Source organism: Mustelus asterias, chromosome 18 (genome assembly GCF_964213995.1).
Source record: "Mustelus asterias chromosome 18, sMusAst1.hap1.1, whole genome shotgun sequence".
Classification (NCBI taxonomy): domain Eukaryota; kingdom Metazoa; phylum Chordata; class Chondrichthyes; order Carcharhiniformes; family Triakidae; genus Mustelus; species Mustelus asterias.
Window position 1 is genome coordinate 18969505 of NC_135818.1, and position 17268 is coordinate 18986772.

Below are 17268 nucleotides of genomic sequence, written 5' to 3' on the forward strand. Positions count from 1 at the left end.
GACAGCCAGAGGTCCTGAAGCCCCATTCAAACATGTCAAGAAAACCAAGTCCCTGCTTGTGCATCTTATGCCATGGGATGGTGCCCTCTGTGAGCTACTCCCCTTTGCTGCTTCTCCTATGCCCCCTCTCCTTTCTCCAGCTGTTCCCCCTCCTATTCCACTCCTATGCTGTTATCATCTTGGCTGTTCAGCAATAGATCTCAAGAGCAGGCTGCTGATCCTGCTGCTGCTGGTGATCATCTTGGTTGTCTTTTGAGGTCCAATCTAAGGCAGCCAATGCATAACCCATGCTGACATGATTCAGAAAAAGATGTCAAGGCATTGAAGAGGGTATGAAGGAGATATGTCAGCATGATACCAGGGGTCAGGGAATTTAAATATGTGGAGAGACCAAAGAAGTTGGAATTCTTTTCCTGAGAACAGAGAAGGCAAAGGAAAATGTAATTGAGGTGCTCAAAATTATGAGGGGCTTTGATAGAGTAGATAGAGAGAGACTGTTTCCAGTGACAGAAAAAAATCAGGAAAAAAATGTTAGGTGTGAGGAGGAAGATTTTCTTGTGGTGAAATGTGATGATCTGGAATAATTTGCCTGAAATGGTGATGGAAGCAGATTCATTAGTAACTTTCAAAAGGGAATTGGATATATATTTAAAATTTGCAGGACTTTCGGGAAAGAGTGGGGAGATTTTGGACTAATTGGACAAGTCTAATTGGACAAAAGGACAATACAGGAATAATGAGTTGAATGGCCTCATTCTAAGAAGAGGTACTGAGCTACCAAGCCGTCCGAGCCAAGGACTGCTTAAGTCCTGTGTCTGAGACAATGCTCTTGAGAAATATTCAAAGAATACCAGTCAGAGTACAGAGCCTAGCCTGCCAACCCATACTGAAAGCTAAATTCACTCCTCATGCTAGGGATTCAATGGAGGCTTAGCCAGGTATTGGGCAGCAAACAAACCAAGGACCTGGTCTATCAATTTTTCAACTGTTATAACATAATAGCTTAATGTATTGTTTTGCCATAAATTAAATTAGGAATTGTTGACCATTTGTATAGTTGGCAATTATTTCCATGAAATTGTGTAATATTTAGTAGTTGTTCATTCTGTGTACTGGATGATTGATTCACATGATAACCCACGAACAGCCAAAACTAGCAAAGGTAATGCAGTACATTGTCATGTAATTATATCACAGTATGCATACACACTGTGTAACTATGAGTTATTCTGTACCTGCACCACAGTTTGTAACAATGAATTGAATTGCCCGCATGTCTCCACACATAATCTAACAGATATTGTCTTCTTATCAAACTCCCAGACAGTTTCTATCCTTTAGAAGTACTGATATTCACAATTATTCATTATTAACGCGACTCTTCCAGATCTTTCATAAGACCATAACACTACAAGAAATAAGAACAGGAGTAAGCTGTTCGGACCCTTGAGCCTACTTTGCCATTCAATAGGATCATGGCTGATCTAACACTCCTCATGTCCACTTTCCTGCCCTTTCCCCATCAGCCTTGATTCCCTTACTGATCCAGAATCAATCTATCTCAACCTTAAATATACACAAGGACTCTGCCACCACAGTTCTCTGTGGCAAGGAGTTCCAAAGACTCACAACCCTCTGAGAGAAGAAATTCATCTTCTCACAGTCTTAAATTGATGCCCCTTTATTCTAGTTTCACCCATGAAGGGAAACATCCTCTCAGCATTTAACCTGTCAAATCCCTTAAGAATCCTATATGTTCTATTGATATCACCTCTCATTCTTCTAAATTCCAATGAGTTGCAACCTTTTAACCTTTGCTCATAACACAATCCCTCCATACCGGGAATCACCATAGTGAACCTTCTCTGAACTGCCTTCAATAAAATAATATCTTTCCTTAAATAAGGGGACAAAAACTGCTCACAGTACTCTCGATGTGGTCTCACAAGTTCATTGTACAGTTGCAGCAAGACTTCCCTACTCGTAAACTCCAACTCCCTTGAAATCAGGGCCAACATTCTATTAGCCTTCCTGATTGATGGGTGGCACGGTGGTTAGCACTGCTGCCTCATAGCGCCAGGGACCTGGGTTCAATTCTAACCTCGGGTCACTGTCTGTGTGGAGTTTGCACATTCTCCCCGTGTCTGCGTGGGTTTCCTCCCGGTGCTTCGGTTTCCTTCCACACTCCAAAGATGTGCGGGTTAGGTTGATTGGCCATGTTAAATTGACCCTTAGTGTCAGGGGGATTTTCAGGGTAAATACTTGGGGTTACAGGAATAGAACCTGATGGGATTGTGGTTGGTGCAGACTTGATAGGCCGAATGGCCTCCTTTTGCACTGTAGTGATTTCTATGATTACCTGCTGCACTATGTGTTAGCTTTCTGTGTTTTGTGTGCAAGTACCCTCAAGTCCCTTTGTGTTGCAGGTTTTCTCCATTTAAATAATACTGTCCTTTTGTTCTCTCTTCTAAAATGAACAACTTCACATTTTCCCAGAATATACTCCATTTGCCAACTTTTTGCCCACTTGCTTGACCCATCAATTTCTCTTCGTAAACTGTAAGTATCCTTCTCATAACTTGCCTTTCCACCAATATTCGTGTCATCTGCAAATTTGGCTAGAGTATATTTGCTTCCTTCATCCAAATCACTTATATCGTAAACAGTTGTTGCCCCAGCACTGATCGCTGTGGAACCCCACTGGTTACAGGTTGCCAACCTGAAAAAGAACCTCCACTCGCTTAATAATTGATTCCAACATTTTTCCAACAATAGATGTTAAGCTAACAGCCTATCGTTACCTGCTTTTTGCTTTCCCCCCTTTTTGAATACGGGTGTCCATTGGCAGTTTTCCTTCTCTCAGTACTTTTCCAGAATTCAAGGACTTTTGGAAAATTACAACCAATGCATCTAATATCTCTGTAGATACTTATTTTTGGATCCTAGTATGTAAGTCAACAGGGACAGGGGACTTATATGCCGTTAGCCTATTAGTTTGTCTAATACTACTTTTCTAGTGATTGTGATGATACTTAATTCCTCCCCCGTACTCTTTTTAGTTTGAAATATCATCCACTGTAAAGACCGAAGCAAAATATCTGTTTAACTCAGCTGCCATTTCCTTGTTGCCACTATCTGCCCAGATTCATTTTCTAAGGGGCCTAAGTTCACATTGACCTCTCTCTTACTCTTTTATATATTTAAATAAGCTGTTATTGTCAGTTTTTATATTCTTCACTAGTTTGCCCTCGTAGTTTATTTTCACTCTCAACTTTTTAGTCCTTTGCTGAATTCTGAATTTATCCCAGTCTTTGGAGCTATCACTGACTTACCTCCTTATATGCATTTTCTTTCAACTTAATACTCTCCTTAATTTCCTTGGTTAGCCATGATTGGTCGATCTCTCTCTTTGAATCTTTCCTTCTTACTGGGATATATTTTTGCTGAGAGTCATGAATTACATCCTTAAATTTCAATCATTGCTTGCTTACTGTCTTTCATGCTAATCTATCTGCATAGTCCACTTTTGCTAACTCTATCTTCATTTTATTGTAATTCCCTTTATTTCAAGTTTCTCACTATCAAACTGAATATTAAATTAAATTATGTTATGATCACTAATTCCTCGGGAATCTTTTACTCTGAGGTCATTTATTAAACCTGTCTCATTACCTATTAGGATCAGATCCAGGATAGTCTTTTCCCTGGTTGACTCCGTAACATATTGCTTTCGGAAACTAGTCCTAATGCACTCTATGGGCAGAATTTTACCACCTCGACATGCCTGGCTCAAATGGCAGCAAGCTGGGAAAATAGCGTGTGAAGCTAAAAATCTGATTTGCGCCCAGCACCAAACGGTTTGCAATCTTCCCAGCCCCTTTCAAGTGGCGCAAATCACATCATGCCCAGAAATTGCGCAAAGCTTATTAGCATGTGATTGACTGGATTTGGATTTCAATATCATTAGCGAACTCAGCATGCAATGCCGGAGGTTTCCCATCTCTCTGGTGTGACGTCAATCCGGCATCAATTAGTACAGGGGTGCAATTTTCCCACCCCACTATGCTGGACAAGTAGCATAGCAAGGCAGGAAATTTAAGTGGGTGGCCAAAAACGGGAATCATGACCGGCATCTGGCCAGTCATGATCTTCTCGGGCTATTTTTTCTGATGTAATCAGCTGGGGAATGGCGTGAGGCTGAGTATAATATTTATAACCTTTTTTCAATCTATTTAGCGAGCCTGGGATGGTATCATCCAAGCTCACTTATGGTTCCGACCTCACCGGTGAAGTTCCATACAAGCAGCGATCACGTATGGTCCCCAACAACAGGAATCGGGTACAATGGCCTCGCTGATGGGACCGGAGGCCATTGAGGCCCCTTGGGAGAATGGGGGTAGGGGAGGCAGTGCCCTTGGGCACTAAGTAAACACAAATGCATTAACTTTGTTTAGACAAACACTCATTAGCTCAAATCAGGCATTATGCTGCATTCTCAACATCTAAGCTGCCTGACAAAGTGGCACTGTGTAAAACAAAGCTGAAATTTCAACATACCCCTTACAAGAAACATGATATAAGTACAGTTCTTAAAGGCACAGTATCATTACAGTTGTAATTAAATGTGGTCAATTGAATGTTGTATCCCAGATCATTTTAATTAAATTCTTCTTGTTCAGTTTCATGAAGCTCTTTACATTTTTCCACTCCTTAAGCTGTGTTTCTGATGCTCTCCTTGTTGCTCCCACTGGTACTAGTCTCTCCATCCACAAGAGTCCACAGGCAATATGTAGGTTCCACTACACAGAACAGGACACTGGCATAGAATCATAGAATAATTACTGCACAGATGGAAGCCTTTTGGCCCCTGCCAGCTGTGGACAGAGTTGGGTCTTTTGCTTCCAATCCAATTGAGTGACAGCAATAACTAATATTGATCACTGTTGCTGTACAAATTGCTCTTTGCATTGTTTAAACCCCCAATGCTGGGATGATATGGAACTTCATTGAACTTGGTTTCTCCATATTATTGTCACCCAAGGTTTAGTTAAAGGATTCTGAAAAAGGACTGCTGGAATTTCTAGATGCTTATTTTTGGTTTTGGAAAATGGTTTAAAGTTGCAGTGCAAGTTAAGTACTGTATTTTTTGCAACTGATTATTTGTTTTCCTTCCGTATACTTTTGTTCTGCTACAAATATGTTTTATCATTTAGCCTGAAATATATTTGTTGCTTACACATTGTTCCATCTGTTGAAAAGTCCAAAGGCATAGAGTGAGTGCCCTGTTCCACTTGCAGTCTATACCACAGTGATAGATCTTTAATCTTGTTATTTTGATCACCATTTTGTATCAATTTAATAGTTCATAGGTGGTGGGCCTACCTGTGGAAACTATGCAACTAGAGTTGGTATAAATAAAGTGTCAGCTGAGAGCGTAGTATTCCTTCTTAAGGTGTGTTAGGCTCTGGTCCTTCCTGCTGTAACATTATTAGAGCTGTGCTAAAGGTAAACATGGTTTGTTCCTCAATAAGTTAAGTATGATTGTGCTCTCCACTGTGCTATCTATTGCTGTTCTCTGACTGGGTTAAACAGTCTTTAGATGATTAGGGAGTAGATAATTGTAGCTAAGCTACTAAGCTAAGGTGTGAGTTGAGTGTCATTGCAGAAGCATAAATCAGCAGTGTTTGTGGTTGACAGGATGTGGGGTATAAATCCAGATCTGAATTGAGCAGGAAACTGAAGTTTGCAAGATATTTATTTATTTCGTTTTCATTCATCTGGCAAGGCCAGAATTTATTATCCCTAGTTGCCCTTGAGAAGGTAGTGATGAGCCAGCTTCTTGAGACGGTACTACCACAATGCAGCATTTTGATCCAATAACAATTAAGGAACAGCGATATATGTTTATGTCAGAATGGAGGGGAATTTGGAGGTGGTGGTGTTCTCATTTGCCTGCTGTCCTTGTTCTTGTAGATGGTAGAGGTCACAGGTCTGGGAGATGCTGTTGAAGGAGCTATGATAAGTTGTTAAAGTGCATATGCTGCATGTTAAATACTGTCTTTAGCATGTTGCTTCTGCGGTTTAGCATACATGCAGTCTTGTATTGTAGCTCCACCAGATAAATATAACGCTTCTTCCACAAAGTCCTTCTACGTTCCTCCTAAATCAGGGCTGCTCCCCTGGCAGGGGGATGAGAACCTATGTAAGGATTCAGAGCAGAGGGAATCGAGCACAAGAGGAAAAGACAGCAAGAAGTATACAAAAAGCGATAGGCAGAGAAATCAAGTGCTAGAGCCAGATAAGGACACAGTAAAGTAATACGAACAGGACAAGGAATGTTAAAAGGCTCCCCTTAAGGTTTTGTACTTGAACGCTCGGAGCATTTGAAACAAAATGGATGAATTCGTTGTGCAGATAGGTGTAAAGGGATATGATATCGCTGGCATTACGGAGACATGGCTTGAAGGATGGGAACTAAACATTGAGGGCTATTCAGTGTTTAGGAAGGACAGACAGACAAAGTTTTAAAGTTTATTTATTAGTGTCACAAGTAGGCTTACATTAACACTGCAATTAAGTTACTGTAAAAATCCCCTAGTCGCCACACTCCGGCGCCTGTTTGGGTACACTGAGGGAGAATTTACCATGGCCAATTCACCTAACCAGCGCGTCTTTTGGACTGTGGGAGGAAACTGGAGCACCTGGAGGAAACCAACACGGACAGGGAGAATGCGCAGATTGACCCAAGCCGGGAATCGAACCCGGGTCCCTGGCGCTGTGAGACAGCAGTGCTAACCACTGTGCCACCTGAGGATTGTTGATTAAAGAAGGTATTGATATGATATTTGAGGAAAGATATTGGATGCAATTTTCCTGGCCCGCTGTGCTGCTTGAGTAGCGCAGCGAGCTGTAAAATGTCAGTAGGGGGCTAATTCACGACCAGCTGGACTTTCCCGGGCCATTTTTATGGCATAATCAGCCTTGTGCCAGTAAACAGCGTAAAGTTGATTACCATATTTAAAATCCAATTTCAATATCATTAGCGAGCCCAAGACGGTATCAATGGGGACCAGGCATGATAGCCTTGCTGGTGGAAGCATTGCAGCCCCCCCGGGAGGTTGAGGGCAAGGGGGCTGCCTCTTGGCCGTGCCAGGCTGGCAGTGCCCACCGGACACCTTGGTGCTGCCGACCGAACGTCAGGCAGTGCCAAAGGGGCGGGGCCTGAGGGTGCAGGGCCTTCTGGATGTGGGAGCAGATCAGGGGTTGGCTGATCGGTGGTAATGGGGGAGGGGGACCACTGCGCACTCTTCAGAGATCGGTGGAGGATGGAGGAAAGGGGTGATCGAGTTGTTCATGGGGAGGGACTATTGGGCTAGCCATGGGGGTGGCAATTTGGATTGGCCATGGGGGAGAGGGTGGCAATTGGGGCTGGTCATGGGGGTGTGGGGGGGGGGGTGGTCATGGCTGGCCATCAGGGGAGGGGATGGGATGAGGTCGGGGAAGACATCAGGAGGCCGACAATGGGGGGAGGGGGGCAGTGTGCATGCTCCAATCTCCCTACTGGGAGACTGGCACTTGTGCAGTGTCCCGCTGCTGGCCTCTTGGGTGAGATTAGGCCCTGACCACCACCACCCCACGCCCCTCTACTGGCGTGAATCCTCCTGCGGTCTCTGTGATGCACAGAGTGCTGGAAATGTGCCCAAAAAATGGGCAGGAAAATGGGAGATTTTCCAACCCGTTGAGCACTTAGAAAATCACCTCCAATAGCACAGACAATGTGGAATCTATGTGGGTTGAGTTCAGAAAAGACCAAGGGGCAAAATCATTTGTATGGATGGTATACAGACGATCCAACTGTAGTGAGATTGTTGGGAATAGCATTAGACAGAAAATCAGGGATACATGTGTTAAAGGAATATCTATGATTATGGGTGACTTTAATCTGCATTTGGATTGCGAGAGTCAGCTTAGTCACAGTACAATAGAGGAGGAATTTTTGAAGTGTATAACGGGATGGTTTTCTGGACCAATATGTTGAGGAACCAATGAGGGAACAGGTCATCTTGGATTGCGTATTGTGCACTGAGAAAGGGTTAGTTGGCAATCTAGTTGTGAGAGAACGCTTGGGGATGAGTGACCATAATATGATAGAATTCTTTGTCAAGGTGGATAGTGACATAGTTAATTCTGAGACCAGGATCATGAATCTCAATAAAGGTAACTATGATGGTATGAGACATGAATTAGTTATGATGGACTGGGAAACATTATTGAAAGGAAAGACAGTGAACAGGCAATGGGAGGTATTTTTTAAAAATGAATAGGTGAACTCCAGATGTTGTTTATTCCTGTTTGATGCAAGAGTGGTAAGGGAATTGTGGCCAAACGATGGTTTACAAGGGAAATTAGAGGTAGTATTAGATTCAAAGAAGAAGCATACAAATTGGCAAGATAAAGCTATAGATCTGAGGATTAGGAGCAGTTTAAAATTCATTGATTAAGAAGGGGAAAATAGAGTATGAAAGTAAGTTAGCGGGAAACATAAAAATGCCTGTAAAAGTTTCTATAGGTATGTAAAGAGAAAATGATTGACAAAAACAAATGTAGGCCCCTTACAATCAGAAATGGGAGAATTCATAACGGGGATCAAAAAAATGGCTGAGGAACTAAATTTGTACTTTATTCATGTCTTCCTTTTTGAAGACAGAAGCAATGTACCAGAAGTTCTGAAAGAAACCAATTTTAGTGAGGAGCTGAAGGAAATCAGTATTAGTAGAGAAATGGTTTTATGTAAATTGACGGGATTGGAGATGGATTAATCGCGAGGGCCTGATAATCTTCATCCCAGATTACTTAAGAAAGTGGCCCTAGAAATATTAGGCCAATTAATAGTCATTTTCCAAAATTCTTTGGATTATGGACTGGTTCCTACAAATTGGAGGATAGCTAATGTAAGCCTGCCCTATTCAAAAAGGGAGGTAGAGAAAAAGCAGGGAACTAGGGGGGCAGGTACATAGTTCCTTGAAAATAGCATCACAGGTAGACAGGGTGCCTTTATCTGTCAGAGCATTTGAACTTCATCTGTCAGAGCATTGAGTACAGGATTTGGAATGTTATGTTACAACTGTGCAAGACATTGGTAAGACCACTTTTGGAATACTGCATACAATTCTGGTCACCCTGCTATTGGAAGAAATTTGTTAAACTGGAAAGGGTGCAAAAAAGATTTGCAAGGATGTTACCGGGGCTGGAAGGTTTGAATTATAAGGAGAGGTTGGATAGGCTGGAACTTTTTTCCCTGGAGCATCGGAGCATGAAGGGTGACCTTATGAAGGTTTATAAAATCATGAGGGGCATAGATAAGGTGATCAGCCAAGGTATTTTCCCGAGGGTAGGGCAAAACTAGAGGGCATAGGTTTAAGTTGAGAGAGCAAAGATTTAAAAGTGACCCGAGGGGCAACTTTTTCACACAGAGGGTGGTGCATATATGGAATGAGCTGTCAGAGGAGGTGGTAGAGGCGGGTACGATTACAACATTTCAAAGATATTTGGACAGGTACATGGATAGGAAAGGTTTAGGGGAATATGGGCAAATGGGATTAATTCAGTTTAGGAAACCTGGTCGACAAGGATGAGTTGGGCCAAAGGGCCTGTTTCCATGCTGTATATCTATGACCAGTGAGCGTAACGTCAGTACTGGAGAAGTTGCTAGAGTCCATTATCAAGGATTTCATAACTCAGCATTTGGAAAGCAATGGTACAGTCAGACAAAGTTAGCATGGATTTACAAAGGGGGAATCATGCTTGATGAATCCAGTGACTAGTGGCGTGCCGCAGGGATCGGTGCTGGGCCTCAACTATTTACCATATACATAGACGATCTGGAGAAGGGGACCGAGTGTAGGGTAACAAAGTTTGCGGATGACACAAAGATGAGTGGGAAAGCAAATTGCGTGGAGGACACAGAGTCTGCAGAGAGGTTTGGATAGGCTAAGTGAGTGGGCAAGGATCAGGCAGATGGAGTATAACGTTGGTAAGTGTGAGGTTATCCACTTTGGAAGGAATAATAGTAAAATGGACTATTATTTAAACGGTGAAAAATTACAACATGCTACTGTGCAGAGGGACCTGGGGTCCTTGTGCATGAATCACAAAAACTCAGTTTGCAGGTGCAGCAGGTAATCAAGAAGGCAAATGGAATGTTGGCCTTTATCGCGAGAGGGATGGAGTATAAAAGCAGGGAGGTCATGCTGCAACTGTAGAGGGTACTGGTGAGGCCACACCTAGAGTACTGTGTACAATTTTGGTCCCCTTATTTAAGAAAGGATATATTAGCTTTGGAGGGGGCACAGAGAAGGTTCACCAGGTTGATTCCGGAGATGAGGGGGTTAGCTTATGAGGAGAGATTGAGTAGACTGGGCCTGTACTCATTGGAGTTTAGAAGGTTGAGGGGAGATCTTACAGAGACATATAAGATAATGAAGGGGCTAGACAGGGTAGAAGCAGCGAGGTTATTTCCACTTACAATGGAAACAAGAACTAGGGGGCATAGCCTCAAAATACGGGGGAGTCAATTTAGAACAGAGTTGAGGAGGAACTTCTTCTCCCAGAGGGTAGTGAATCTTTGGAATTCTCTGCCCAATGAAGCAGTAGAGGCTACCTCGTTAAATGTGTTTAAGTCACAGATAGATAGATTTTTAACCATTAAGGGAATTAAGGGTTATGGGGAGCGGGCGGGCGGCACGGTAGCACAGTGGTTAGCACTGCTGCTTCACAGCTCCAGGGTCCTGGGTTCGATTCCTGGCTCGGGTCACTGTCTGTGTGGAGTTTACACATTCTCCTCGTGTCTGCGTGGGTTTCCTCCGGGTGCTCCGGTTTCCTCCCACAGTCCAAAGATGTGCGGGTTAGGTTGATTGGCCAGGTTAAAAATTGCCCCTTAGAGTCCTGGGATGTGTAGGTTAGAGGGATTAGCGGGTAAAATATGTGGGGGTAGGGCCTGGGTGGGATTGTGGTTGGTGCAGACTCGATGGGCCGAATGGCCTCCTTCTGCACTGTAGGGTTTCTATGATAAGTGGAACTGAACCCACTATCAGATCAGCCATGATCTTATTGAATGGCGGAGCAGGCTTGAGGGGCTAGATGGCCTACTCCTGCTCCTATTTCTTATGTTCTTAATTCTTTGAGGATGTAACTAGTACAGCTGACCAAGGAGAACTGGTGGATGTGGTTTATTTAGACTTTCAGAAGGCTTTCAACATGGTCTACATAGCAGACTACTATGTAAAGTTAAAATGCATGGGATTGTGGGCAGTGTCTTGAGATGGATAGAAAACTGGTTAGCAGATAGGAAGCAAAGAGTTGGCAAAAAATGGATCTTTTTCCAATTGGTAGACAGTGACTTGTAGGGTACTGCAGGGATCTGCGCTAGGACCCCAACTGTTCACATTATTGGTAATTTGGAAGAGGAAACTAAATGTATTATCTCCAAATTTGCAGATGATACAAAGTTGGGTGGGAGGGTGAGCTGTGAGGAGGATGCAGAGATGCTTCGGTGTGATTTGGACAGGCTGAGTGAGTGGGCGTATGCATGGCAGATGCAGTATAATGTGGATAAATGTGAGGTTATCCACTTCAGTAGCAATAATGGGAAGGCAGATTATTATTTGAATAGGTGTAAATTGAGAGAGGTGGATACTCAGCAAGACCTTGGTGTCCTTGTGCATAGGTCGCTGAAGGTAAGCACGCAGGTGCAGCAAGCAGTAAAGAAGGCAAATGGTATATTGGCCTTCATAGTGAGAGGATCTGAGTACAGGAATAGGGATGTTGTACCGCAATTGTGTAGGGTGTTGGAGTATTGTGTGCAGTTTTGGTGTCCTTATCTGAGGAAGGATGCCTTTGCTATAGAGGGAGTGCAGCGAAGGTTTACCAGGCTGATTCCTGGGATGCCAGGTCTGTCATATGAGGAGAGACTAAGTTGGTTAGGATTGTATTTTTGGAGCTCAGAAGAGTGAGAGGGATCTCATAGTAACTTATAAAATTCTAACACGATTAGACAGGGTAGATTCAGAAAGAATGTTCCCAATGGTGGGTGAGTCCAGAACTAAGTTTAACAAAGTTTATTCATTAGTGTCACAAGTAGGCTTACATTCACACTACATTGAAGTTACTGTGAAAATCCTCTAAACGCCACACAACAGCACCTGTTCAGGTACACTGAGGGAGAATTTAGCATGGCCAATGCGCCTAACCTGCACATCTTTGGACTGTGGGAGGAAACCCACGCAGACACAGGGAGAACGTGCAAACTCCACACAGACAGTGACCAAGCTGGGAATCGAACCCGGGTCCCTGGCGCTGTGAGGCAGCAGTGCTAACTACTGTGCCACTGCTAGGGTCATAGTTTGAGATAAGGGGTAAACCTTTTAGGACTGAGGTGAGGAGAAGTTTCTTCACCCAGAGAGTGGTGAATCTTGGAATTTATTTCCAAAGAAAGTAGTTGAGGCCAAAATGTGGTGTGATTTCAATAAGAAATTAGATATAGCTCTTGGGGCTAAAAGAATCAAGGGATAAGGAGAGAGGCGGGAACAGGATATTGAATTTGATGATCAACCATTATCAAAATGAATGGCAGAGCTGGCTCAAAGGGCTGAATGGCCCATTCTAGCTTCTATTTTCCAAGTTTCTATGCTTCATTGTAATGGTGCTGAGAAAGATATACCAAGTTACATATTGTGGTTGAAGACAATTCAGCTGCTGCTGATGGCACACAGTACCTCATAGATGCCCTGTTTTGAGCCATTCTGTACTAACACAGTCATGACAACACACAACACAATGGAGGATATACCCTGTGTGAAGAAGGAACATCATCTCCACAAAGACTGTGTGGCAGTCACTTCTTTCAATACTGTCATGGACAAATGCATCCCTTACAGGTAGATTGATGAGGACAGATATTTCCCTTGTGTTGATTTTCTCACCTTTTATGTTGTGCTGTACAGGACTCAGCCAACTTGATCAGTGGCGGTACTACTAAGTAACTTTTGACGATGGATTTTAAAGTTGTAACTGAAATGCCTATGTGTGCGCACTTGTGCATGTATGCATGTGATTTTTCTTACCCTCTGAGATGTAATATTCATTTGCCTTTAACCCTTTCATAATCTGGATCAGCAACCTGAGTCTATGTGATAATGAATTCACAGCTTCCAGAAGAAATAGCATTCAGTTTCCAGGTTTTATCATCAACCGTAAAGGAAGTGTTATCTCAACATAATAAAACCAGAAAGTGCTGGAAATACTCAGCAGGTCCATCAGTATCGGTGGACTTGAAACAATGGGCTAGATTTTACGGCCTCGCTCGGTCGAGACCAGAAATTCCCACCTGAGATCAACGGAGATTTCAGTAGTCAGACCCAATCCCACGCTGATTCTGTGGCGTGTGAGGTGGTAGGGTTTCAGCCATTAATTCTGTTTCTCTCTCCATAGATGTTGCCAGACTCGCTGAGTATTTCCAACACTTTTTTTATTTCAAATTTACAGCAACGGCAGTATTTTACTTTTATTTTACAATTCTTGACATGTGTTAACAATGGAATTTGAGGAGATGGCTTAGCAGTTGAGATTGAAACACAGTGTGATGGGACCTGACTTACTAAGCATTCCAGGATGCAGTTTTGATCGCAGTTTTAATCGCAATATATAAGGTAGGATATATATGCATTGCTGGCAAGGCCAGCATTTATTGCCCATCCCTAATTGCTCTTGAACTGAGTGGCTTGTTTGGTTTTTTCAGAGGGCAGTTGAGAGTCAGCTACATTGCTATCAGTCTGAAGTCACATAAAGGGTAAAGACAACAGATTTCCTTCCCTACAGGGACAGTAGTGAACCAGATAAGTTTTTACAACATGGTCACCATTATTGAGACTATCTTCATATTCTATGATGAATTAATTAAATTTATACTAGACCAGCTGTTATGGTGAGATGTTAACCCAGGTTTCCAGAGTATGAACCTGGGCCTTGGGATCACGAGTCTAGCAATATTATCACAATGCCATCATCTTTGCAATTGAGGCAGAAGACCAGCCATGATCATTTGAATAGCGAAGCAGGCTTGATAGGTCATGTGGTTTACTCCTGTTCTTATTTCATATGTTCCCAATTATACTCTTTCCTCTACCGCTTTGCAGCTTAATGAATACTATCATAACTGGGATCATAATTGGGCATTTAGAGTATTGGTAATTTAGACTGCTCTAGTCCATAAAGTAAAGTGATTGTATTCTGACTATAACTGTTCTGAATGGTCTCATTAGGTAGGCCTCTCTCTTCTCCCTATTTATTACATTGTCTGACAACGTACCAATTTACCTATTGCATTCATGAGAGATTAAGTCAAGTGTTTCTCAAGGAGATCAGCAGTCAAATTTGCCAGTAGTTCTACAGTGTACATCCGAAGAGCCCAAAATAACTCCAATCTGTGGGTGAGATGTAATCAGAAGGAAAAAGAGGGAAACTGGGAACATTTTTCTGCATTTATCAATGATGAGAATTGGTGAGCAGATGACACAGCTTTAAAATAACTCACAAAAGAACCAGGGGATAGATATATTTTTATTTTTTGAATTTACGCATGATTTGGAATGCACCGCCTGAAAGAGGGGTGATAGAAAATTCAGTAGCAACTATCAAAATGGAATCAGATAAATACTTGCAAAATAAATATTTGTAGGACTGTGGGGAAAGAATGGGGCAGGGGGACTAATTGGAGAGGTCTTTCAAAGAGTCAGCACAGGTACAACGGGCCAGATGGCCTCCTTATGTGTTGTAAGGTTCTATGATGCTGCATAATATGGGGGGACTCAAGAAAGAGACAGAAAAGTATCCAAAAAAGGAAGATTCTCATAAAGAATAAAGGAAAACATAGTGTTCTAAGATATTTGTGGGGTTAAATGCCATTTCCTCATCTTTTGGTAATTGTATGATATGACATTGATTAACACACATTAGGTAACTGGTTAATTGCTGTTTTTTGCTTGATTACCATACAGAACTGAGAATGTTTTGCAGAAATTAATTAAGCTTGGAAGAGACCTCATTAGGCTCTCTGTGGAAGAGACATTGTTTGCTTTCTCCTTGAGGACCTCTAATAAGAAAACAGATAATAGTGAATAATTTTTTAGATTATCCCATCTTTGGGATTTCCAAGGGGGCCAAGAAAGCTTCAACTTTTGTCATGTTACTCATTCTTTGGTTCTGCTCAGTAGGACTTGAGGTTTCCTTGAGCTCCAAACTGTGTGGCATGTAAATGGTGTGCAGAACCTAAGAAAATATGATTGACGTTGCCCAAGATTAGTGTACTTCAACAGCAATCAGCAATCAAAAGTGAAAACTCAAGGTTTTTTTTTACCCCAGCTTGCCCTGAGCAAATTGAGTCCTATCTGTAGCACCCTCATAAGCATTCTGTGATCAGTAACTCAAAACCAGCGTTCAAGCCCAGGACATTCTTGGACTGTATGGTCCAATGTCCCACTCGAATTCATTAAAGCACAATGTAAGACTTCTATTTACATAGTGTCTCAAGACATCCCAAAGCACTTTACAGCAAAGCAAAATAGTCTTGACTATGTTGTTGTAATGAAGGAAATGCAGCAACCCATTTGCACACAAGATCCCACAATGTAATAATGACCATATAATCTGTTTTTATGATATTGATTGAGATATAAATTTTGGCCAGGATACCAGGAATAGCTCCCCTGCTCTTTTTCAAAATCATTTCGTAGAAGATGGCCACCTGAGAGGGTGGACCTCAGTTTATTGTCTCTTCAGAAAGAAGGCACTTCAGACTATGTAGTGCTCCCTCAGATGAGATCCATACTTTCTGAGTAGTTACATTGGAAATCTATTTTAACAGGTTTTGTACAACCCATGAACATCAATACGATAAATTTCATGTCAAGCTGTGTTTAAGCCTGAAGTCAAGAGGGCTTAAAAATCATCACCAGATGAAGTGTTATTATCAGCCTATTATATCTCTTGACAAAGAAGCCAATTTGTACTGCTGGCTTATGCTCTGCATCATTAGTAACAGAAAACGTAAGTATTATAGATTCTGGTCATGCTCAATATCTTATAAATCCAGCACTTCTGAATCTAACAATTTTCAAATGTAATATTTTGATGTATGCCAGGGCAAGGTGTTTCCTGTCAAAACTATTCAATGCAATACACCACAACCTGATCATTTTCAACTCAAAAAATGAGGGATTTGTGTAGGGAAGTCTGAGAGGGTTCTTCCAAATTTAACAGCAGAATCTGATGACCATTTTGCCAGATTGAAAGGCTGACTGTCTGTCAGGTGAATAGTCTGTGGCACCAGGCCATGGCCAGGCACAGATATGAGATAGGGAGAAATCGGTTGTGAGGGTGGGGGCATCAATGGGGGAGATGGGAGCAGTCAGAAGGAGACATCAATGGACTATACGCAGAGAGTTGGGGAGGACTGTGGAAGATCACAGGAGGCCCATAGAGGATATTGTGGGGGTAATAGCCTAGAGAAGATCACATAGGTCCATGGAAGAGCTGGAGGGAGGCAAGAGCAGGGAGGATATTGTGGGATGTGGAGGAGATTGGGAGGGCATTGGGCTGTGAGATTGGGAGCTCATCCAGTTGCGAGGGAGGTTGACAAGGAAGCTTGGATGGCTGGGGATTGGTGTGGGAGAAAACTTCTGCTCCTCCTAGCCCACAAGCAATGCTGAAAAAGTATCTACGTGTTTCATGCAGTAGTCCTCACTTTCCTCCAGCAGTTGAGTTTTCTGAGGTAAAGAGAGCCTGGCCGCCCAGTGTTGACCTTGAACAGGGATAATATCTTAAGACATGCAGCCTTAGTAGAATATTTAAATGAGATTGGTTGGCTGCCTACCACTACCCCACCCCCATTGTTCTCTCTCTGTTAAGTCCAGAAGTGGGTAGATTCAGTTTGATTTTGATTTTTAAAAAATTGTTGTTTCCCACCTAACCCAAATCCACGCGTGGATTAAAATGACCCCCATTTCTTTCTTGACTTCTTCAAAACTCAACAACCCTTCAAAAATAAACAATCAATGCCTATGAAGCATGAATAAACTCCAGAGGTGTCTGTGCTATTGCAGTGCTCTCTATTATTAATTAGGGACCAGGTTATGCTGAGTTAGGCATGCAACTTATACTGCCAAGGGAACTGAAAATACCTATGAAAAATAAAGTATGAGCCAATCCAGTCAG